The sequence below is a fragment of the Nycticebus coucang genome, chromosome 9 (assembly GCF_027406575.1).
Source record: "Nycticebus coucang isolate mNycCou1 chromosome 9, mNycCou1.pri, whole genome shotgun sequence".
Lineage (NCBI taxonomy): Eukaryota > Metazoa > Chordata > Mammalia > Primates > Lorisidae > Nycticebus > Nycticebus coucang.
Window position 1 is genome coordinate 64,431,028 of NC_069788.1, and position 25,183 is coordinate 64,456,210.

Genomic DNA, 25,183 nt, shown 5'->3' on the forward strand with positions numbered 1-25,183 from the left:
AATCCCAGCACTTTGGGAGGCCCAGGTAGGTAGATTGCCTGAGCTCATAGGTTCAAGACCAGCCTGAGCAAGAGTGAGACCTCTGTCTCTAAAAATAGCCAGACATTGTGGCAGGCAACTGCAGTCCCAGCTACTTGGGAGGCTGAGTCAAGAGAATCACTTGGGCGGCGCCTGTGGCTCAGTCGGTAAGGCACCGGCCCCATATACCGAGGGTGGTGGGTTCAAACCCGGCCCCTGCTGAACTGCAACCAAAAAATAGCTGGGCGTGGTGGGTGCCTGTAGTCCCAGCTACTTGGGAGGCTGAGGCAAGAGAATCGCTTAGGCCCAGGAGTTGGAGGTTGCTGTGAGCTGTGTGATACCATGGCACTCTACCGAGGGCCATAAAGTGAGACTCTGTCTCTACAAAAAAAAAAAAAAAAGAGAATCACTTGAGCCCAAGAGTTTGAGCTTGCTGTAAGCTATGACACCATAGCACTCTACCAAGAGCAAGAAAGTGAGGCTCTGTCTTTAAAAAAAAAAAAAAAGAAAGAAAATGACTTAAGCCAATATGGTGGAGGTCTATAAGTGGCATAACTGAGATTGAACCCAAATCTCTGGCATCAAATCCTATTATAATTTTCTGCTGGTTAGAATCTCATTAGGCACAATATGCTACATTATATTTGGCCAGCAATTTCCCGGATTAAGTTGACATAATTAGCTTTTATGGATGAAAAAGTAATGAAATAAATTATTTCTTTTACATGGTAGATTTTAAATAAATATTTCAATACATTATCAAATACTTACTTTATAATTGTCTTTTTAAAAGACAAATATTGTCACCTTTTGGGGGCAAGACACGATTGCAAGAGGGACTTTGCCTAACAAATGTAATCAGTGTAACCTGGTCTATTGTACCCTCAATGAATCCCCAACATTAAAAAAAAAAAAAAAGACAAATATTGTGATGTTACCTTTTTATATGAACAAACTTGGTATTTATAGCACCGCTAAGAAACTGCAAACATTCTCAATAGTGTGAAATTTTAATCCATTTTGCCTCTTGAAAATCTCAGATTGAACAAATAGATCAGACTCTGATGGCAGACCTGGAAATAGAAATCATGAATCTTGAGAACCTAATTCCATGTGAGAAATTATCCGTTTGGCAGACTTGCAATAGCTTTTCTGTGATTAGAGAATCACATATTTAGCAAGTGATATGTAATTAGGGTTCTTGAGAAAACCTAACATCATTAAGGTAACATTCTCTTTTGAAATGAATGTCTCTAGGGAATTGATACATCTTACCCCACTATTCCCAGAATTGCTGTTGGGGCTAGATATTCCAGTATTAAGGAGGAACTGCGGCCTTACACTGAGAAGTGAGGTGCCTAAGGCCCCCTAGAGTGAAGACTGCTGGCTACATCCTCTGTGGGAGGCCGTGTAGAATCTAGACGGGAGATTACTTAAGCACCCAAACCTTAGGCGTCAAACACAGACTAGAGTAATGGCCTCAAACTTTATAAGCGTGAGGACCCCTCGTTAATATCAAAGAATTTAATCAGCCTCATGTGATAGTCATTATACTTTTAATTATCTTATTGCTGGAAACTACTTGGAATGAGTATGGATTTGCAACCTTCTTGCAATTACCCTGTAGAAACCTGTGTCCTACAGCAGCAGTCACCAACCTTTTTGGCACCAGGGACCAGTTTCATGGAAGATAATTTTTCCATGGATGAGGGGTGGGGTGGCACGGTGTGGGTCGGGATGATTCAAGTGCATTACAGCTCCACCTCAGATCATCAGGCATTAGAGTCTCACAAGGAGTGTGCACCATAGATCCCTCACATATTCAGTTTACAGCGGGGTTCCAGCTCCTATGAGAATCTAGTGCCTCTGATTTAATAGGAGGTGGAGCTCAGGCTGTGATGTGAATGAGGGGGAACAGCTGTAAACACAGATGAAGGTGACTCCCTCCACTGCCACTCACCTCCTGCTGTGTGACCTGGTTCCTAACAGGCCACAGACTGGTACCTGTTAGAGGCTTGGGGGTTGGGGACTGCAGCCCAATGGGATAGGAGACGCTGGAGAGAAATAAGGAGCCCTGGGTTTTTGGTACCCAGCCTGGATACTAACAGTCCACATACTCTTAGAGTCAGCTGCCTCTCTTTGCTTTTCCCATGCTATTTTCTCTGAGCATCTGGAATAGGAATATGGAAGTAAGTTCTCTACACAGACCTTTATTTTGTTCCTGTGCATGTAGCCTCCCCCAAAACTCCAGCGGCATCCAACACACCAGATATAATTGCTTTCAGTAAGTTTACCACGAGATACTCCTTTTTTTTGAGGCAGACTCTCACTCTGTTGCTCTGGGTAGAGTGCCCTAGTGTCATATCTCACAGCAACCTCACACTCTTGGGTTCAAGTGATCCTCTTGCTTCAGCCTCCTGAGTTGCTCTAGTCATCTGCCACAACACCCGGCTAGATTTACTATTTTTAGTAGAGACAGGGACATTCTCTTGCTCAAGCTGGTCTCCAACTCCTGAGCTCAAGCAATCCATCTGCCTCAGCCTCCCATAGTGCTAGGATTACAGGTGTGAGCCACCGTGCCCAACACCCTGAGGTAGTTTTGCCTGATTTATTTGTTCTCCTTTGTATTAGTGAACTTTCAGGTCATCTTTGGGAAGCTGTATCTTGTCAACTTATCTTTTGAAATAAATTATGCAGAAATAGAAATTAGTTTCCTGACCAGGTCACATATTGCCTCCCCCTCTATCTGTGCTTTCTAAGTTTTCTATCATCATGTCATTATTTGCTTAATAAGAATGAATTTAAAGATATGCCAGCTTTAATTTCTCTACTGGGTTTTTTATTCCCCTGCCATTCTTATTCTTCTTTGCTGCTGCTAGTAGAAGCAAGCGTGCTACTCATCATGATGTCTGTATAAGAACACAGTGGCCCAGAGAGGGATTGTGTGTCCTCAGGGCGTGCTTGGATCTAATGGGGTAGGACTGGAGAACATGCTTGCAGGTTGGTGGATGTTTTGCAAACTGTCTACCAAACTGTTCTATGTTGTGTATAAAAACAATAATTTTCCTGGCAGGGCTTTTTGTTGTTGTTATTGTTATTGTCTGTCAAGCTCAGTGGTGGCTCAGCGTGAGCTCAGCGATGACAAGAGTAGTTGACAATTGGGATAGAATAGGCAAGGGCTCACCTCTGATATGCTGGCTCCACAGGGGACTGGGAATTTGTGTAGCAGAAACATGATAATCACAAGTACAATTTCACCCATGCAAGATAGATCCCATAGCTGGGCCTGACTGGTTTCTCTCCCTTTGAAGGATAAATTAAGCTATTTATTCTTCTGCTGTTTATTAGCTCTGCCTGATTATTTTCTTCACCCAGAATATGAAAACTAGGTGTCTGAAGTTATCTGGCTGAGTTGTCACCATGTCCTTAAATTAACGTTATTTCACAAGAGTCTTAATTCTGCCTCTTAATCTACGGGGAAAAATCATGACATAGAGGGCTTCTTTTTTTCCTTTTTCTTTTCTTTGTTTTTTTTTTTTTTTTTTTTTTTTTTTTTATTTAAGGCACTTCAGAGCAGAGCACAGAGGAAGATAGAAATGCAGCAAATATCCTCTATAGGTCAAGTTCCATTGACTCTGGGCTGTTGTTTAGTTGTTTTTTTTTTTTAGGAGAAAAACTTATTTATTTCTTTTTTTTTGAGATGGAGTCTCACTATGTCACCCTTGGTAGAGTGCTGTGGCGTCACAGCTCACAGCAGCCTCAAGGTCTTGGGCTTAAGCGATTCTTTTGCCTCAGTCTCCCAAGTAGCTGGGACTACAGGTGCCCACCACAGTGCCCGGCAATTTTTTGGTTGCAGTTGTCATTGTTGTTTGGCAGGCTTGGGCTGGATTCTAAACCACCAGCTTCGGTGTATGTGGCTGGCACTCTAGCCGTTGAGCTACAGGCACCGAGCCATTCTTCTTCTTATTTTTTTCTTTTTTAAGTTTTTTTTTGCAGTTTCTGGCCAGGGCTGGGTTTGAACCCACCTCCGACATATGGGGCTGGCACACTACCCCTTTGAGCCACAGGTGCCACCCTTTTTTTTTTTTTTGAGACAGAGTCTCACTCTGTCACCCTGGGTAGAGTGCTATGGCATCATAGTTCACAGCAACCTCAAACTCTTGGTTGGGTTCAAGGGATCCTCCTGCTTTAGCCTCCTGAGTAGCTGGGACTATGAGCACTTGACAATGCCTGGCTGGTTTTTCTTTCTTTCCTTTTTTTTTTTTTAGAGACAGTCTCATTTTATCGCCCTTGGTAGAGTCCTGTGGTGTCACAGCTCACAACAACCTCCAAATCCTGGGCTTAGGCCATTCTCTTGCCTCAGCCTCCGGAGTAGCTGGGACTACAGGTGCCCGCCACAACGCCCGGCTAAGGAGAAAAACTTTTGATGTCAAACTAGACCAGGGCTAGAGAACGTTTCCAAGTATTCAACACTACTATCTAAGATAAGTCAGAATTGACATTCACTCATGTGACTCATCTGAACATCTGAAGGTCTCATTGGCTTGTGGGGTGGAGTGACTTCTGTGACTTCTGTTGACTCTGTTGCCCTGACTGCCTCATATCTGTTTTTCTCGGGGATGATCCCTGTCCTTCTGATGTCTCCTGGTGCCCTGCCCCACCTGTAATATCGGCACGCCCCTGCTCCTCCCTGCCAGTACACCAGGGTTGCTTTCTTGATTGCTTATTGTCTCCCTTGCTGTTGCTGCTCGGGTGGCGCCCTCACCAGTGATGTGCTCCTCCCTCCCTCCTAGGACTGGTCTGTCTTCTCCAACCACCAGCTTTCCTTGGGTGAGGCTGCCCTTGTGTGTTGCCATGTCGTAGCATTGCACAGATCCTGTGACGTGCTGAGTGCTGCTCCTGATGTGGTTGCTGTTGGCTAATTCTCTCTATCCCGTGGACTTCCGCTCCTTCTAGACGTTGACGTTGTACCGGTCACGTATGAGGAAGCAGCACTTTGAAGTTCCCTTGGGCCACTGCTATGCTCCCAAGCCCTCAGCCTCTGGGTATGTCTGGAGAACGTGGCATGCTCAGGGAAGAGGGGTTGGGGTGGTGGTTAATGCGTATCCGCCTGGGCTTTAATGCTGGCTTTGGTACTTCCCATTGCCGTGAACTTGGGGAGTTTCTTCTTCTCTCTGTTCGTCTCCTCACCTGTAAAATGAAAATAGCATTAGAGCATCTCCTCCACAGGGTTGTGAGGATAGTGGAAATACAGAGGGTACCAAAAGAACGGATACACATTTTAAGAAAAATGAAAAAACTGGCTCGGCGCCTGTGGCTCAAGCAGCTAAGGCGCCAGCCACATATACCTGAGCTGGTAGGTTCGAATCCAGCCCGGGCCTGCCAAACAACAGTGACAGCTGCAACCAAAAAATAGCCGGGCATTGTGGCAGGTGCCTGTAATCCCAGCTACCTGGGAGGCAGAGGCAGGAGAATCGCTTGAGCCTAGGAGTTGGAGGTTGCTGTGAGCTGTGATGCGACAGCACTCTACCAGGGTGACAGCTTGAGGCTCTGTCTCGAAAAAAAAAAAAAAAAGAAAAGAAAAATGAAAAAACTGTGTTAAAATTGTAATCATACTCAGTATGTACTGATAAGAAAAGATGAATACAAGTCGCATCTGACTTCTGCAGTTACAAGAAGTGATCAAAGTGGTTACTACCAGCGACCACATGTTTCTGATTACAGGTAACTACGGCTCAAGCTACCTTGTGAGGTCTCCTGGCTCTTCCCTTGTTCCTTTTTTTTGGCTGGGGCAGGGTTTGAACCCGCCTCCTCTGGCATATGGGACCTGTGCCCTACTGCTTGAACCACAGGCGCCGCCCTCTTCCCTTGTTTACAGCACACACAGCACCGTGAGTCTCAAACTTACCATGAACAGGTGTGACTTTGGCGTGTTGGAGCTTCTGCTGCAATGGAGTGCATGCTTGCCTCCCTTGTCACTGTGTTTCCACAATGTTCTCAGATTTCATATACCACTTCGAGATGGTCTTGTGCTCTCGAGTGACAGCTGTGCCGCCATCATTTTCTTTGAATGCCTGTCATATGGTGATGCCAGCATTCATTTGACTAACGTCATCTTTTGAGTGAATGTCAGACTACATACTACTACTATCATTCAGTTCAACTTTGAAAAGTAATACATAGATAAGATTGCTTAAATTGTGTACACTTTTTTTTGGTGCTGCTCGTATTTAAGACATGTTAACTATTATTCATACTCTGCTCTTTGTTATTGAACACTTTTTCCTACAGTTCTAGGTTTCCAGTGATTCTTATTGTCCTGCCAGTAGAAAAATGACTCTCCCTTTTCCTTTGTTTTATTTTCTCAAGAAGACTGCCCTAGCAGAGTGACTGGGGCCCTAGTGATACAGTGATTTTAGCTTTTCTAAAGCTGGGGCTGGAGGGTTCGAACCCAGGCCGGGCCTGCTAAACAACAATGACAACAGCAACAACAACAACAACAGCATCAATAGCTGGGTGTGTGGCGGGCACCTATAGTCCCAGCTACTTGGGAGGCTGAGGCAAGAGAATCGCTTAAGCCCAAAAGTTTGAGGTTGCTGTGAGCTGTGATGCTACAGCACTCTACCTACTCTGTCTCAAAAAAAAAAAAAATTACCTATGGAAGCCAGGCACGGTGGCTCATGCTGGCAATCCTAGTAGTCTGGGAGGCTGAGGTGGGTGGATTGTCTGAGCTTATAGGTTCGAGACCAGCCTGAGCAAGAGCAAGACCTCTCCTCTAAAAATAGCTGGGCATTGTGGCAGGCACCTGTAGTTCCAGCTACTTGGGAGACTAAGGGAAGAGAATTACTTGAGTCTAAGAGTTTGAGGTTGCTGTGAGCTATGATGCTACGGCAATCTACCCAGGGTGACAAAGTGAGATACTGTCTTAAACATAAAAAATTACTGGGCGGCGCCAGTGGCTCAGTGAGTAGGGCGCCGGCCCCATATGCCGAGGGTGGTGGGTTCAAACCCAGCCCTGGCCATACTGCAACAAAAAAATAGCCGGGCGTTGTGGCAGGTACCTGTAGTCCCAGCTGCTCGGGAGGCTGAGGCAAGAGAATCGCGGAAGCCCAAGAGTTAGAGGTTGCTGTGAGCTGTGTGATGTCATGGCACTCTACCCGAGGGCAGTACAGTGTCTGTCTCTCAAAAAAAAAAATTACTTATGTTTCTTTTTCTTTTTTTTTGTAGAGACAGAGTCTCACTTTATTGCCCTCGGTAGAGTGCCGTGGCCTCACACAGCTCACAGCAACCTCCAACTCCTGGGCTTAAGTGATCCTCTTGCCTCAGCCTCCCGAGTAGCTGGGACTACAGGCGCCCACCACAACGCCTAGCTATTTTTTTGTTGCAGTTCAGCTGGGGCCGGGTTTGAACCCGCCACCCTTGGTATATGGGGCCGGCGCCTTACCGACTGAGCCACAGGCGCCGCCCGTTTCTTTTTCTTTTAAAATTTATTTTATTATTATTTTTTGGCGGTGCCTGTGACTCAAGGAGTAGGGTGCCGGTCCCATATGCTGGAGGTGGCGGGTTCAAACCCAGCCCCGGCCAAAAACCACAAAAAAAAAAAAAAAAAAAATTTATTTTATTATTATTTTTTGAGATAGATTCTCACTCTGTTGCCACAGGCTAGAGTGCTATGGTGCTACAGCTCACAAAAACCTCAAATTCTTGGGCTCAAGAGATCCTCCTGCTTCAGCCTCCAGAGTATCTGGGACTACAGGTACCTGACACCACACACAGCTAATTTTTCTATTTTTAGTGGAGATGGGGTTTCACTCTTGCTCAGACTGGTCTTGAACTCCTGAGCTCAAGCAATTTTCCTTCCTTGGCCTCCCAGAGTGCTAAGGTTATAAGCATGAGTTACCATGTCTGGCCCAGTGTTTCTTTTTTTTTTTTTTTTTTGTTGAGACAGAGTCTCACTGTACCGCCCTCGGGTAGAGTGCTGTGATGTCACACGGCTCACAGCAACCTCTTAACTCTTGGGCTTACGCGATTCTCTTGCCTCAGCCTCCCGAGCAGCTGGGACTACAGGCGCCCGCCACAACGCCCGGCTATTTTTCTGTTGCAGTTTGGCCGGGGCTGGGTCCGAACCCGCCACCCTCGGCATATGGGGCCGGCGCCCTACTCACTGAGCCACAGGCGCCGCCCTCCCAGTGTTTCTTTTTAATTTTTTTTTTTTGAGACAGGGTAGAGTACAGTGGCGTCATCATGCTAGGTAAACAGTTAGAACCTCTGGCTTTCCTGGAGGACAAAAGATGGACACGCTGACTTCGTACTGCTCCCCTTTGGTTCTTTTGCAAGCAATTGCCCCACCCGGGAAGAAGTACAGGTGCTGACAACTGTCTATCCATCAGCTTGATGCTGACCCTCCTTAATCCTATCCTGAGCAACTTCCACATCGGGGAGGAGAAAGTGTGGCCAGGCTGCCCAGACACAATATGATTTGGATTATTATGTTGTTAACTGTCCATCAAAGTGGTTCCATGGTGACATCTGCTCCATGAGGAGGTCCCAGCCTGGTTTCAGGGAATTTAGCAACCCCTTTTTTTTTTTTTTGAGACAAAGTCTCAAGCTGTCACCTGAGGTAGAATGCTGTGGTGTCATAGCTCACAGCAACCTCAAACTTGGGCTCAAGTGATCCTCTGGCCTCAGTTTTTCTATTTTTTTTTGCAGTTTTTGGCCGGGGTCAGGATTGAACCCACCACCTCCCGTATATGGGGCCACGCCTCAGTTTTTCTATTTTATTAGAGACTGGGTCTCTCTTTTTTTTTTTTTGTAGAGACAGAGTCTCACTTTATGGCCCTCGGTAGAGTGCCGTGGCCTCACACAGCTCACAGCAACCTCCAACTCCTGGGCTTAAGCGATTCTCCTGCCTCAGCCTCCCAAGTAGCTGGGACTACAGGCGCCCGCCACAACGCCCAGCTATTTTTTTTTTTTTTGGTTGCAGTTTGGCCGGGGCCGGGCCTGAACTCATCACCCTCGGTATATGGGGCCGGCGCCCTACCGACTGAGCCACAGGCACCGCCCCAGAGACTGGGTCTCTCTTTTGCTCAGGCTGTTCTCAAATTTGTGAGCTCTAGCAATCCACCTGCCTCAGCCTCCCAGGGTGCTAAGATGACAGGTATGAGCCACTGTGCCCCAGCCCAAACCCTTGTTGATAAGCACGCATTGCCCTGTCCCCCCAAACATTTCTAATGTGGATGAAGAAGTAGAGTCTTACCTAAAGCACCTCTCTTTTATGATGAAAATGTCTTATTATTTTGTTGAACTCTTTGAACATTTTTGCTTGCCCAGTATCAGCTAAAAATGTTGAGGTCTACACTCCCAACTGTTGCCATTGGTAGAGTGCCGTGGTGTCACAGCTCACAGCACCCTCAAATTTTTGGGCTTAAGTGATTCTCTTGCCTTAGCCTCCCAAGTAGCTGGGACAACAGGCGCCTGCCACAATTCTCGGCTATTTTTTTTGTTGCAGCTGTCATTGTTGTTTTAGCTGGCCTAGGCCATGTTCAAACCTGCCAGCTCCAGTGTATGTGGCTGGCACCCTAGCTGCTGAGCTATAGGCGTCGAGCGATATAATATATTCTTAAAAATCAATTTCTTTATTTGAACAAAATAAAATAGAAGAAATTAAATAAAACAGAGATTTTTACCTTTTCCTTTCTGGGTCCCAGTGGATCATTGTGTATATATTCTGGGGGTTTAGATACCCTACTTTCTTTTATTTTTATTTTTTTTTTGAGACAGAGCCTCAAGCTGTCGCCCTGGGTAGAATACCATGGCATCACCGCTCACAGCAACCTCCAACTCCTGGGCTCAAGTGATTCTCCTGCCTCCGCCTCCTAAGTAGCTGGGACTACGGGCACCTGCCACAACGCCCGGCTATTTTTTGGTTGCAGCCGTCATTGTTGTTTGGCAGGCCCAGGCTGGATTCGAACCCACTAGCTCAGGTGTATGTGGCTGGCGCCGAGCCAAGGTACTCTACTTTCAAACCCATAGCAGCATGCTTTTTAAACAGGGAAGGTGTAAAATCTCAAGAGTGTAATTTGCTCTGCTCTTATTAGTGGTGGGACGGAATTATTATTATTATAGCTGAGACTGTCAATTTACTTACATCGAACCTACAAAAAAGTTTTAGAATATTATAAATATTGTATGAGAATGCTCTAAAGCTGGAGCTTTTTCCCCCAGATGAGTAGGATACAGGCAAAGCAACAAGATGTTGACAACATACACTGCTTTCTTTGTATTTTTCTGCACAAACTCATTTACTATCATTAGTAATCATCACTGTATAAAAACTCGCAGGCTGGTGAGTTACACACAGTAAGATACAGAAGATTTTCTTTTAGTTTCTGTTTGATGGCAGACATCATAGGCCAAAATGCGGGGACCCAGGTATATGTGAGTTACTTGTAAGATGTTGAATACATAATCCACACATAGAAGAAAAATTTCAAACTTCTGTAGTGTATTATACCTGATATTATTTGTGCTTAAAGAAAACACAAAAAACTGCTTGGATGAGGTGGCTCATGTCTGTAATCCTAGTACCCACAAAGCAGGTGGATTGTCTGAGCTCACAGAGTTTGAGACCAGCCTGAGCCAGAGTGAAATCTTGTCTCTAAAAATAGTCGGGCATTGTGGCGAGTTCCTGTAGTCCCAGCTACTCGAGAGGCTGAGGCAAGAGAATCGCTTGAGCCCAAGAGTTTGAGGTTGCTGTGAGCTGTGACGCCAAGGCAGTCTACCAAGGGTGACATAGAGAGACTCTGTCTCACAAAAAAACCCCAAAAAAGTAAAGAAAAAAAAACAACTATATATACAGAGGGTGTCAAAAAAATGTATACACATTTTAAGAAAGGAAAAAACTGCATTCAAATTATAATACTCACGTCTCATTCCACTTCTGCAATGACAAGAGGTGCTGAGACATGACTTGCATTCATCTTTTGTGGTGGGTTTAGATCGATGATTACAATTTTAACACAGTTCTTTTCCTCTTAAAATGTGAGTACTTTTTTTGGCTGTGACTCACCTTCAGATTTTAAGGTTTCTAGAGGCAGGCTTCAGTTGGAGACCTCCCCAGTTTGGGACAGGATCTGCTTAGATGGCGAGTTACACAACTGGACATGGCCTTTCTCTGCCGCTTGCTCCCTGCGTGTTGCAAGGATTAGTGTAATTAGAGCCTGTGCTTGTACAGCACTTTGACGTTCTCAGATGAAAAGTGCTAGATGAGCGTAAAATTTTATAACTGTAATGGAATGTGAGTAAATAGCATTGTAATAAATGGGTCTTGCTGCTGATACTGCATTTAAGAGGCCCCTCTTTATTATTGCATGTTTACTATATGTGATGAACCGAGGTGATTAATAACAATGATAATAATTACTCCTACAGCATTTTATGCTTTCAAAGGGTTTTACAACTTGTTCGTTATGTAATCTTTAATCTTCCCAGTGGCTGCTGTGCTAAGTCAGTACTGGGTTGTTTTTTAAGTTTTTGTAGAAATGGAGAAATCTGAAGACCAGAGAGAGGGAGTTGAAGTTTTCTTTTTTTTTCTTTTTTCTTTTATTAAATCATAACTGTATACATTGATATGATCATGGGGCATCATACACTCGCTTCATAGACCATTTGACACATTTTCATCACAATGGTTAACATAGCCTTCCTGGCATTATCTCAGTTACTGTGCCAAAACATTTACATTCTACATTTACCAAGTTTCGCAAATACCCCTGTAAGATGCACGGGAGTTGAAGTTTTCAAGTCCGTAAAGCATGGTAGTGTGTAGGGTTGCTAGAGTTGGATTTGGAAAGGAAAGATGTATAATGAATGGTAAAAGAGGGTAAGGCGGGTGGGGAGGAAGTCAAATGGAGCTCACAGGGGTTGCCATGGAAAGTTGGGTGGCCTTCTGCTGTGCTGTGGATGTGAGGAACCTATGCAGAGTGCCAGTCTAAGGTGAAGGGCAACCTGATGCAGAATGCAGAGGTGGCGGGTCCCAGCTCAAGGCTCCCTCTGCTAAGGCCTGGAGGTGCTAGTGGCATTCCGTCTGCATTCATTCAGCTGTACTTAACACCTGCTCAAGGTTGACCAAGGGGAGCAGGGCTTTATGTGGCAGCTAATTGGGTGCTATAAGGAACAGACCCCCAAACTGTAGTGTCAGCAACTGTGCATTGCATAATCAGCTGCTTCGAATGCCCACTTGGGGATTAGGCTGTGATAAGCAAGAGCTGTAGGGATCTGCGGGACAAGCAGCGTGTCAATTACACTGTGGATGGCCAGATTTATGTGCTTTTTGGCAGTGCTGCCGAGCTATTAATCATGTCTCATGAACAGACCCCATGTAAACCAATAGCAAATGGCACACCTCATGGACCTCCCTAGCAAAAAATGTCACATTTCCTCCTATATCTTCTGCTGACGTCTAAGGTACTGAAAATGAGAATGGATACACAGAGACATCACACAATAATCAAATATCAATCTTCCCTCCCTCCCTCCCTCCTTCCTTCCTCCTTCCTTCCCTCTCTTTCTCACCTCCCTCCCTCCTTTTTTAAAAGTAAAGACCTAACCACTTTTTCTGAGTTGGGGAGACTGGATTTCTAGTCAGCATCTGGAAATGGCATAGTTCACATAAAAATGCACCCGTTACAACATTTCCTTTTAATGACAAAGTGAGGATTTCATAGCTTTCCTTTCCTTTTATTACATTGCCATCTAGATGGGCCATACATGTAGATTTCTTATTACTCACTAAACTACATAGCTCACGAACTGCAACATATCTAATGTCATAATTAAATGTCGTCAAGCTAATGTGGATGAGTGTTTTGAGCTTTCTCACTAATTGCTGTGTTAGCATGAATTAGGCAGCAAAGTCATTAGAAGCCCAAATGCAGCTGTATCTTATGTGGTGCACTTTCTGGGGAGGGCCGTGTGTTGTGTGTGTGAGTGAGGGTACACATGTGTGAGCCAACTCTAGGCTCCTTTCCCTGTTAACTGCATCGCCTCAAGACGCTCGCTAGTCTCTCAGGTTCCTGTGGAAGTCTCTAGAATGATGTGCAGAAGGGAAGCCATCGTCTGCAAGACAGATTCCATGTTTCCTTAAATAAGCAATTTTTAGTAATCAGTCAGCAGGGAAAGCCCCACTCTCAAAACCAGAGTTAATGGAAGACAGGTTTTAAAGAGTGCATGTTTATCTTCAAGACAGATCAGTGGCGGGTGGGGGGAGTGTGGAGGCAGTGGCTCAGGCCTGGAATCATAGTACCTGGGAGGCCAAAGTGGATGGATTGCTTGAGCTCATGAGTTCGAGACTGTCCTGAGCAAGAGTAAGGCCCTGTATCTACTTAAAAATAGAAAAACTAGCTAGGCATTGTGGCAGGCAGCTGTAGTCCCAGCTACTCAGGAGGCTGAGGCAAGAGGATCGCTTGAGCCCAGGAGTTCAAGCTTGCTGTGAGCTATGATGCTAGGGCACTCTACCCAGGGTGACAGAGTGAGCCTTGGTTTCAAAAAAAAAAAAGATCACTTGGGGGCGGCGCCTGTGGCTCAGTGAGCAGGGCGCTGGCCCCATATACTGAGAGTGGAGGGTTCAAGCCCAGCCCCAGCCAAACTGCAACAAAAAAATAGCCGGGCGTTGTGGTGGGCGCCTGTAGTCCCAGCTGCTCGGGAGGCTGAGGCAAGAGAATCGCTTAAGCCCAGGAGTTGGAGGTTGCTGTGAGCTGTGTGACACCACGGCACTCTACTGAGGGCAATAAAGTGAAACACTGTCTCTACAAAAAAAAAGATCACTTGGGGTCGAGATGTGTAAAAGGTTGTGGGGCAAGAGTGGCTGGGAGCTGCATAAAGAAGAAAATGGGAAGACCTGACGTTAGTGTTTTAGCCTGAGATCTTTTCTGATACTCCCACATTCTTCCAACCCTTAAGGAGCCATCCTGCCCACACTGAGATTACTAGATTTTTTCTTCACTTTCTCTCCCTGCTCCCAATACTCCATGGTCTCATACTAAACAGGACAGGAGTCAGAGGAGAGGCCTGTGAAAATCATGCTCTGGCTTCTGACTATCATAGTTCTGCAGGAAAGTTAAAGTCTCAAAGGCCAAGTCTTCATTGCTGTGGCTTTGGGTGCAGGAGAGCCCCTCTCCCCGACTGACCCTGCCCTGGCCTCTCTCCCTCCAACCCAGGGCTCCTCTGAAGTGCTCCCCTAGTCAGGGACACATTTCCTTTGTAGGGTGTGGCTAAACCACCACAGCTGACTTTAATCCCTGCAGGTTTCTGCACCACAGAGCTGTGGAAGACAATGTAACAGCCTCAGGGAAAAGTCTGTCCTTGGATAACTTTTATCTGGTAGAGCAGCCATTACCACCTGCTTGATTTCTCAGGCAATTTTATTTCACTGCTGCCTGGCCATAGGGAATCAGCGAGTGAGAGAGTCAGAATCTTTCGCTCTATTTTACCCCACAGCCCCAACATGCGCTGTGTGCTCGGCCTGTAGCTGTTGAATTCATCCAAAAGAAAATTTTTTTTTTACCTGACAGATTTCTATATGTGCCCTGCTAATGTCTGAGCAGCTTCTCACTGTGGCTTTTGCTTTTGTCCTCGAAGGACTGGAATGAGTCCTTGGAGTTGTTCCTGTCCTGTGGTGGGGACAGGAGAATGAGAAAGGGACTGTGCTCTGCTGGACTGTGCTGACAGGCCTGTCAAATCCCCATTCCCAGAGGTGCCTCTCGCCCATTAGGAGGCTGCTTGCTTATGGGAGAGCCTCCTGAATTCCAACAGAGACAAGATCAAGGCCTAATGCATCGCAGGAAAGCGGGGCCTTCCTTTCCCTGACCAACACATTCCGACAGAACGGCTTGTCAACAAATAGGCCTGGGGTAGGAAGATAAAGACCCGCCATTTAGAAATAAACACCGTTATTTCTCTTCACATTTGTAACCCCTTTTTCAACTTGTTTCCTCTTGTTTTCCCTCCTCCCTGGTCCCTGCGTTTTGCACGCCTGCAAAATATACAGCCACATCAGGACGGGTTCGTGCCCAACAGTTGTGCATTGGTTCTTGCTCCTGGGGGGCTCTTGTTTCTTAGCTTCCTAAACATCTCCCTCCCTGCTTTTTTTTTTTTGCAGTTTTTGGCCGGGGCTGGGTTTGAACCTGCCACCTCCAGTATATGGGGCTTGGCACCCTATTCCTTTGAGCCACAGGCACCACCCTCCTTCCCTGCTTTTAAAATAATTTCCAAGCAGTGCGAAAGCTGCAACCCATCATGTGTATCTCTAAAATGGGCAAGAGATAATTTTAATTCTTCCCTTTTCGCTTGGCAGGCTATGTTTACCATTCCTTATATATTTGGTAATTTTTAATTTAAATCATTTATATTTAATACGATTCCATGAAGTTGTCTTTACTTAGCTGTTACTCTTTCGGGCCTCATGTGTTATCCTCTATGCCAGCGGTTCTCAACCTGTGGGTTGTGACCCCTTTGTAACAATGAAAATACATCCTGCATATCAGATATTTACATTACAATTCATAACAGTAGCAAAATTACAGTTATGAAGTAGCAACGAAAATAACTTTTCTGAGATCTTTTTTGTACTCCCAGATTCACCCTGGGTAGAATGCCCTGGCATCATAGCTCACAGCAACCTCAAACTCCTGGGCTCACGCGATCCTCTTGCCTCAGCCTCCTGAGGAGCTGGGACTACAGGTGTCTAGCGTGAGCCACTGAATTATTGCCTTAGGTTGGGGGTCACTACAACATGAGGAACTGTATTAAAGGGTCGCAGCATTAGGAAGGTTGAGGACAACTGCCCTATGTTCCTTTATTATCCTCTACTTCTATGCATACTCTGTGCTTTGTATTATTATTATTGGCTGTTTTCTATTATTATTATTTTATTTTTTAATTTTTTTTTTGTAGAGACAGAGTCTCACTTTATGGCCCTCGGCAGAGTGCTGTGGCCTCACACAGCTCACAGCAACCTCCAACTCCTGGGCTCAAGCGATTCTCTTGCCTCAGCCTCCGAGTAGCTGGGACCACAGGCGCCCGCCACAACGCCCGGCTATTCTTTTGGTTGCAGCTTGGCCGGGGCCGGGCTTGAACCCACCACCCTCGGTATATGGGGCTGGCGCCTTACCGACTGAGCCACAGGTGCTGCCCTATTGGCTGTTTTCTAATCTATATCACCCATAAGATTACAAGCTTCACCATGGCCGGGAGTGGGTCTATCTTGTTCATCATTGTGTGCCATTCTCTACCATTAGGCTTGGGAATACAAGATGCTTGATAAATGTTTGTTGAATGAAGGCATAAATGAATATGTACTTTGCCATGCATAAGATACTATGCCAACTTGCTGCAGGACTGACCTTGATCTTTAAAAAATTATGTGGGGAAAAAAAAAAGTTATGTGGGACAGGTGTGGTGGCTCATGCCTATAATCCTAGTACTTTGGGAGACTGAGGGATGAGTATTCCTTGAGGCCAGGGGTTTGAGATCAGCTTGGGCAATATAGCAAAACCCCATTTCTAACAAAAGTAGAAAAGTTAGCTGGATATGGGGATATGAGTTGCCAGCTACCTGGGAGGCTGAGGCAGGAGGATCAATTGAGCCCAGGAGTAAGAGGCTACAGTGTGCTATGATTGTGCCACTGTACTCCAGCCTGGGTGACACAGCCAGACCCTGTCTCAAACAAACAAAAATTTATAATGTAGTAGGGTGGAACAGACCCAAATTCAAGTCCTGAAAATAAATTGTAGAGTACGATAATTGCCACATGAGAGAATAAAGTGAATTACTAGGGTAGTGGTGGTAGGAAGCAGGACAAAGAATTTGTCCAGATCCCCTCCCCTTCCCTTCTTAAAACAAAACAAAACCAAATAGCCGGGCGTTGTGGCCGGCGCCTGTAGTCCCAGCTGCTCGGGAGGCTGAGGCAAGAGAATCGCGGAAGCCCAAGAGTTAGAGGTTGCTGTGAGCCGTGTGACGCCACGGCTCTCTACCCGAGGGCGGTACAGTGAGACTCTGTCTCTACAAAAAAAAAAACAAAAACAAAAAAACAAAACAAAACTAAAACAAACAGGAAAAGTGAGCGTCAAATGGAGGGACCCATCCAAATAGAACCAACCTGTCCAAATAGAACTGACCTACCAAATAGAACTGATCTGATCGCCCCCGGGAAGAAATGAATGCATACAATGTCCCCCCCAGGAAAGAGGGAATGTGCCAACCCCCACCCTTCTGACCCTTTAAATTTCCATCCACCTTCACCCACGTGCTGACTTACTTCTCAAACTCAACTTACCCGCACCTGCCTGGGAATAAAGGCTGCTGTTGCCACACAGAACCTGGACTCCGTTTCCTTTTGTTCATGTTTTGGAATAATCTTTTATTTTCAGTCTTTGACCTCTCAAGAAGTTGTAAGCCCACTTGTATTAAAAATTTTGTCCCCCTCCCAGCTGCTCAGGAGGCTGAGGCAAGAGAATCGCATAAGCCCAAGAGTTAGAGGTTGCTGTGAGCCATGTGACGCCACAGCACTCTATCCGAGGGTGGTACAGTGAGACTCTGTCTCTACAAAAAAAAACAAACAAAAATTTTGTCCCCCTTTCAGTTAGTATTCTACTACAGGCATTTCCCATGTTATAGATTTTAAAAAACAGTTTTTTTATTTTCTGAGACAGAGTCTCACTCTGTTGCCCAGGCTAGAGTGCCATGGTGTCAGCCCAGCTCACAGCAACCTCAGACTCCTGGGTCAAGTGATCCTTCCTCCTGCCTTAGCCTCCCAAGTAGCTGGGACTACAGGTACCTGCCACAACACCTGGCTGATTTTTCTATTTTTAGTAAAGACAGGGTTGATCTCTAAATCCAGAGCTCCAAAGATCCTCCTGCTTTGGCTTCCCAGAGTGCTAGGATTACAGATGTGGGCCACAAAGACTGCCCCCCAAACCAGTATTTGTAATGGCCACATTTTCCTGTGAGTAGCTGTGCCGTGGCTCTTTCTGTTACTACCTCTTGTCTGCAGCAGTGTGCTAACTGAATGACATCCAGGTTTCTAGCATGAGCCGCTGAATTATTGCCTTAGGACAGATCAGGTCAAAGAGAATGAACACTTTTCTGTTTCTTGATACATAGTATAAACACTGGTTTTAGTCTCTTAGGAAGATGCAAACACATATATACAGAGTGAAAACAGTGAGTGCCAGTCCATTTTGCTGTATCTTAAATGAGTAGATGTCTTAAAGGTCTCCATACATACAGAGGGAAAATGGGAAATTGTAGCTAAATGTACCTTTATCTACAAAATAGTCCTTAAGAAATTTTTTTTTCTTTGTAGAGACAGAGTCTCACTGTACCACCCTCGGGTAGAGTGCCGTGGCGTCACACGGCTCACAGCAACCTCTAACTCTTGGGCTTACGCGATTCTCTTGCCTCAGCCTCCCGAGTAGCTGGGACTACAGGTGCCCGCCACAACGCCCGGCTATTTTTTTTTGTTGTTGCAGTTTGGCAGGGGCTGGGTTTGAACCCGCCACTCTCGGCATATGGGGCCGGCGCCCTACTCACTGAGCCACAGGTGCCGCCCGTCCTTATGAAATTTTATTCTTTTACTCACCACTATACTAATGAGGAACATTTAAAATATTTTAAAAGTATTTCTCTACACGCTGATATATAAATATAAAATGTTACATAATGTAAAACATGATATGATCTTGTTATTACCTATGCATGGTGACCTTCGGGATACTTTGTATATATATACTATATATATATTATATATATATATATATTTTTTTTTTGTGTGTGTGTGTGGTTTTTGGCCGGGGCTGGGTTTGAACACGCCACCTCCAGCATATGGGACTGGTGCCATACTCCTTGAGCCCCAGGCGCTTTGTATATTAGCCATAAGCCTGAGTTCAATTCTGGGTCCCTAGATCTCTAGCTTGCTATGTTGTCTATACTGTAGTCAAAGAGAAACATGCACCATGAAGCAAATTATTCATTGGCAGGTGTGGGGATAGCACAAGTGCTGCTACAAATGGTATTGATCTCCTTTTAGTTCGTAGAGTTAAAACAATAAATATCTGCATGTTAGATTCACATTCACATGTGTCCATTTGCCTAAGAGTGGTGGGCTTAGTCATTTGTTCAGCTCAGTTCCTCTCTAACTGAAATGTCTCACCTCTGCTTGCCCACTCATTCCAGGAAAAGCTGGTGACCTTGATCTGGACCCTTTATTTTCTAGGATTCTTTGCCAGCTTGTCCTCTCTGCATCACTTTTTCCACCCCTTGGCATTCCTCACTCCATATCACCTGTGGAGAAGGCTGTGGATGAAGCCAGGAAGGGAAGGAGCTGACTGTCTGCTGTTCAAAGTTGAACACTTTACATAACTTTTCCCATTTAATTATCACCAGTGCCCTTTGGCGTGGGTGTCATTATTCCTACTTTACAGGAGAGAAAACTGAGGCCCAGAGAGTTAAGTAGCCTGTTAATTGAAGAAATCGTAGTCTGAATAATAGATGTTTATGGTCTGAAGATAAAATGAGATGAGTCAGATCTTGTGCAGCCCCTCCCTGGAAAGGCCTCCGGGCTCTGCACAGAAGGAGATAAGGATGAGCAGGTGCCAGGAAGGTGCTGCTGCATCAGGCCTGCGGTAGCAACGGCAGTGCCAAACACCCGTGTATCTCGCCGGTCAGTATTTGAGAAGGGAATACTGGTGGGGCAGCTGAGAGCTGTGCCATGTCTGCACAAGTCTCTCCAGTAGCTCCACCGGGATGGCTGGATTCTCACTAAAGTCCCTTTGAATGAAGAAAGAATAAAACCGACTCTCCTGCTGCGAGTGGAATGCTGCCGTATTTCTTCCTTTGAGCAGCCCCTTCACAATGAAGTGATTCTTTTTTAGCCAGGAAGTTAATATGGTGAAGGGCTTAAGAGTGTTAAGCCCTACTCTGAGAGGGCAAGGGACATACAGGGAGTTTAATGGGAGTTCCAGGTCGGGATTTTGGGATTCTTCTTTTATACCATATTTTTCTTTTTCTTTTCTTTTTTTTTTTTTGTAGAGACAGAGTCTCACTTTATGGCCCTCGGTAGAGTGCCGTGGCATCACACAGCTCACAGCAACCTCCAACTCCTGGGCTTAAGCAATTCTCTTGCCTCAGCCTCCCGAGTAGCTGGGACTACAGGCACCTGCCACAACGCCCAGCTATTTTTTTTGGTTGCAGTTCAGCCGGGCCGGGTTTGAACCCGCCACCCTAGGTATATGGGGCCGGCGCCTTACCGACTGAGCCACAGGCGCCGCCCACCATATTTTTCTTTTTTTTTTTTTTTTTTTTTTTTTATTGTTGGGGATTCATTGAGGGTACAATAAGTCAGTTACACTGATTGCAATTGTTAGGTAAAGTCCCTCTTGCAATCATGTCTTGCCCCCATAAAGTGTGACACACACTAAGGCCCCACCCTCCTCCCTCCACACCATATTTTTCTTATAGGAGGAAACCTACTTAGATGTCTCGGGTCTTGTTGGGAGTGTTTAGTTTTTATGCCCAACACTTGTGTTCCCACTTGAGACAAGCAGAGCTCCTTCATCTTTCTCAGGTGAAGGTATTGCAGGAAGACGAGGCCCAGCGGAGAGAAAGAGCACCCAAACACCATGTTTATAAGAGGAAGGGCTTTATGGGCGGCGCCTGTGGCTCAGTGAGTAGGGCGCTGGCCCCATATACCGAGGGTGGTGGGTTCAAACCCAGCTCCAGCCAAACTGCAACAACAAAAAAATAGCCGGGAGTTGTGGCGGGCGCCTGTAGTCCCAGCTGCTCAGGAGGCTGAGGCAAGAGAATTGCGTAAGCCCAAGAGCTGGAGGTTGCTGTGAGCCGTGTGACGCCATGGCACTCTACTGAGGGCAGTAAAGTGAGACTCTGTCTCTACAAAAAAAAAAAAAAAAGAGGAAGGGCTTTATTTACCGGCCGGGAGCTTATGGCATAGAAGAATTCCAAATGGCCATGCTCTCTGACTGGCTCGGTCTTTCCCTTTATATTGACAGTCAAAAAGTTCCAACCCATACACAGTTTGAATCAAGCGGGAGATGCTATTCCAGCCCCTACAGAACTACAGGATTTCATGGAACTTGGAAATTTCCAAGTTCCAGGAAGTTAAGTTTATAAATTCCCAAGAGCTGAGTCACCCTGGAGAGGGGGTCTCCTTGAGAAGACCTGTTCTCCTAGACCTCACCCTTCTCTGGTATCTTCTCTCAAAGGTACACGTAGGAGTGACAAAATCTGTAAGGGCCACTGGGGGCTGAAGGCTATAGACCTGGGACTCTGGTCTCCCCAGTTCTGGCTCTCCTGAGATTTGAGGGGGTTGGTATCCTCGCTATGACCCATCATCTTGGCACAATTGGGTTGGAAACTCTGGCTGAAGGACCAGCAAGTATTACTTTAGCTTTGGGGTAAATGTTTTTAGTACAAATTCTATGGATTACAAGCAATTGAAAAACTAGGCTGAGGAAGGTGGCTCATGCCTGTAATTCTAGCACTCTGGGAGGTTGAGGTGGGAGGGTCATCTGAGCTCAGGAGTTTGAGACCAGCCTGAGCAAAGGGAGACCCTGTCTCTACTAAAAAATAGAAAAATTAGCTGGGGGAAGGGGGAGGCTGGACATAGTGGCTCACGCCTGTAATCCTAGCACTTGGGAAGCCGAGGCAGGTGGATTGCCTGAGCTCATGGGTTGGGGACCAGCCTGAGTCAGAGACCTTGTCTCTAAAAAAAATACCGGGGCGTTGTGGCATAACACCTGTAGTCCCAGCTACTTGGGAGGCTGAGGCAAAAGAATTATTTGAGCCCAAGAGTTGGAGGTTGCTGTGAGCTGTGACGCCATAGCATTCTACCTAGGGTGACAGTGAGTCTCTGTCTCAACATAACAAAAAAGAAAAGAAAAAGAAAAATTAGTTGGGCATGGTGACAAACACCTGTAGTCCCAACTACTTGGGAGGTGAGGCATGAAGATTGCTTGAGCCCAGGAGTCTGAGTTTGCTGTGAGGTAGGCTGAGGCCATGGCACCATAGCCTGGGTGAGAGTGAGACTCTGTCTGAAGAAAAAAAAAAAAAAGAAAAAGAAAAACTTCCTTGAACTTGTCCAGCCTTAAATAATGTTCTAGTTACTATTATTAATATAAGGGATATATTTTTATAATTTTTTTCTTTTCCTTTTTTCTAATAGATAAAACAGTTTGAATTAGCATTGGATTTACAATCTCATCTTTTTAAAGTTCTTTTTTTTTTTTTTTGTAGAGACAGAGTCTCACTTTATCGCCCTCGGTAGAGTGCCATGGCATCACACAGCTCACAGCAACCTCCAACTCCTGGGCTTAAGCGACTCTTGCCTCAGCCTCCTGAGCAGCTGGGACTACAGGCGCCCGCCACAATGCCCAGCTATTTTTTGGTTTGCAGTTCAGCCGGGGCTGGGTTTGAACCCTCCACCCTCGGTATATGGGGCCGGCGCCTTACCGACTGAGCCACAGGCGCTGCCCCAATCTCATCTTTTTATCGAAGAGAATACTGTCAAGTGGGGGGAGGAAAGAGGGACAGAGAAAGACAGGAACAGACAGAGAAAGGCAGATGGAAAGAGAAATTGCATTTCTTTTTTTTTTTTGTAGAGACAGAGTCTCACTTTATGGCCCTCAGTAGAGTGCCGTGGCCTCACCCAGCTCACAGCAACCTCCAACTCCTGGGCTTAAGCGATTCTCTTGCCTCAGCCTCCCGAGTGAGAAATTGCATTTCACCAATAATATTCAGAATCATTCATCCATGGACTCTATACCATTGAAAAACTTCCTTGTGGGCGGCGCCTGTGGCTCAGTGAGTAGGGCGCCGGCCCCATATGCCGAGGGTGGCGGGTTCAAACCCAGCCCTGGCCAAATGGCAACAAAAAAAGAAAAACTTCCTTGAACTTGTCTGGGCTTAAATATTGTTCTGGTACTATTCATATAATTCCAGTACCTAAGTTGATTATGAAAATAGATAATAACATGAAACAGTATATAAAGAAAAGTCTTTGGAGTCAGTGAGATCTGGATATGAATCTCAGCTATGCCAAATATTGGTTCTCTGACTGTGGGGGTTATTGAAACTTTCTGTACAATGGGGGTAAGATGCCAACCTTATGACGCTATTCAATTAATTGAGTGAAATAAGGCATGCGAAAGTATTAAGTGCATACATTTAATTGGCTGCTCAACACACATTCATTCTCTGCATGATAGCTTTATTTTAATATGGTCTCATGCTGTGGCATCAGCTCACGGTGAATTTCTCTGGGTACTTCAGTAATTGCTAGAGTCCTTAACATGGTGTCCAGAACAGATTCCTCTCACCATGAATTTATAGTTTAACAATCACCATTACGGTAAGTTCTGATCTGACAGGGAGAAACTGGAAGGTAAAGGTGTGATATTCATGAATGAAGGAAACACATGCATCTGGGTGTGCTCTCCATGAGTTATTTTCTCCATGACAGTCCTTTGAAGTAGTATCACTACTTCCATGTTACAGATAGAGAAACTGAGCCTAGGAGATTCAGTAAAATGTCCAAAGTGACTCAGCTTCTAAGTGGCTGAGTTAGGATTGCAAATCAGTTCTTTCTGACTCCAAAGGTCCCTCCCCGTTCCCTCTTTCAGCCCATTTTTCAGGCTTGTGGATACGTGGTTTGAATGCAACAAAATAATGCAGAGGATCTTTATATTTTATTGCAAATGTAAATGATATTGCTTGAGAGTCAGATGATGTCTTTCTTTGCTCATGGTCTTTGGGTACAATACTTGGCCTGAAAGTTGTGTGTTCAGTACAGTTCTCTGGCGTAAGTTAAAATGGAAGCCTAGAGCAATGAGGGAGAAGAATAAAGTTATTAACATTACTCAGCTCTTACCACTGTCAATGTTTTGCTTCACACACATTTTTATTTATTTATTTTATTTATTCATTTATTTTTGAGACAGAGCCTCATTTTGTCACCCTCAGTAGACTTCCATAGGGTCATAGCTCATAGCAAACTCTTGGGTTCAAGTGATCCTCTTGCCTCAGCCTCCCAGTTAGCTGGGACTACAGGCACCTGCCACAATGCCTGGCTATTTTTAGAGACAGGGCCTGGCTCTTGCTCAGGATGGTGTTGAACTCCTGAGCTCAAGTGATACACCTGCCTTGGCCTTCTCCCAGAGTGCCACATTTTTATTTTTATTTATTTATTTTTTGTTGTTGTTGAGACAGGGTCTCAGTACATCACCCTTGGTAGAGTGCTGTGGTATCACAGCTCACAGCAACCTCAAACTCTTGGGCTTAAGGGATTTTCTTGCCTCAGCCTCCCAAGTAGCTGGGACTATAGGTGCCCAGCACAATGCCCGGCTATTTTTTGTTGCAGTTGTCATTGTTGTCTAGCAGGCCCCGGCCAGGTTTGAACCTGCCACCCTCAGTGTATGTGGCTGGCACTGTAACCACTGTGCTACGGGTACCGAGCCGCCACATTTTTATTTTTTAAAAATTTCTTTTTGGGGCGGCGCCTTGGCTCAAGGAGTAGACACTGGTCCCATATGCTGGAGGTGGCCGGTTCAAACCCAGCCCCGGCCAAAAAAAAATCACAAAAAAAAAAAAAAAAAAAGAAAGCAACTGTTTCAGCGGCGCCTGTGGCTCAGTGAGTAGGGCGCCGGCCCCATATGCCAAGGGTGGCGGGTTCAAACCCAGCCCCAGCCAAACTGCAAACAAAAAAAGTAGCTGGGCGTTGTGGCGGGCGCCTGTAGTCCTAGCTGCTTGGGAGGCTGAGGCAAGAGAATCGCGTAAGCCCAAGAGTTAGAGGTTGCTGTGAGCTGTGTGATGCCATGGCACTCTGCCCAAGGGTGGTACAGTGAGACTCTGTCTGTACAAAATAAAAAAAAAAAAAAAATTCTTTTTGGCTCGGTGCCCATAGCTCAGTGGGTAGGGCCCTGGCCACATACACTGGGGCTGGCAAGTTTGAACCCGGCCCAGGCCTGCTAAACAACAATGACAACTGCAACGAAAAAATAGCTGGCTGTTGTGGCAGGTACCTTCTAGCTACTTGGGAGGCTGAGGCAAGAGAATTGCTTGAGCCCAAGAGTTTGAGGTTGCCGTGAGCTGTGATACT

The 25,183-nt window shown here is 45.6% G+C and overlaps 1 long non-coding RNA gene across 1 annotated transcript in view; it reads left to right on the plus strand.

Annotated features, from left to right (window-relative positions):
* Window positions 1-25,183, plus strand: part of LOC128594866 (uncharacterized) — a 44,406-nt gene that overhangs the window by 12,218 nt on the left and 7,005 nt on the right. The window contains exon 2 of the long non-coding RNA XR_008382645.1: window positions 4,975-5,063. This is a non-coding gene — a long non-coding RNA (uncharacterized LOC128594866). The remainder of the gene's footprint in view (window positions 1-4,974; window positions 5,064-25,183) is intronic.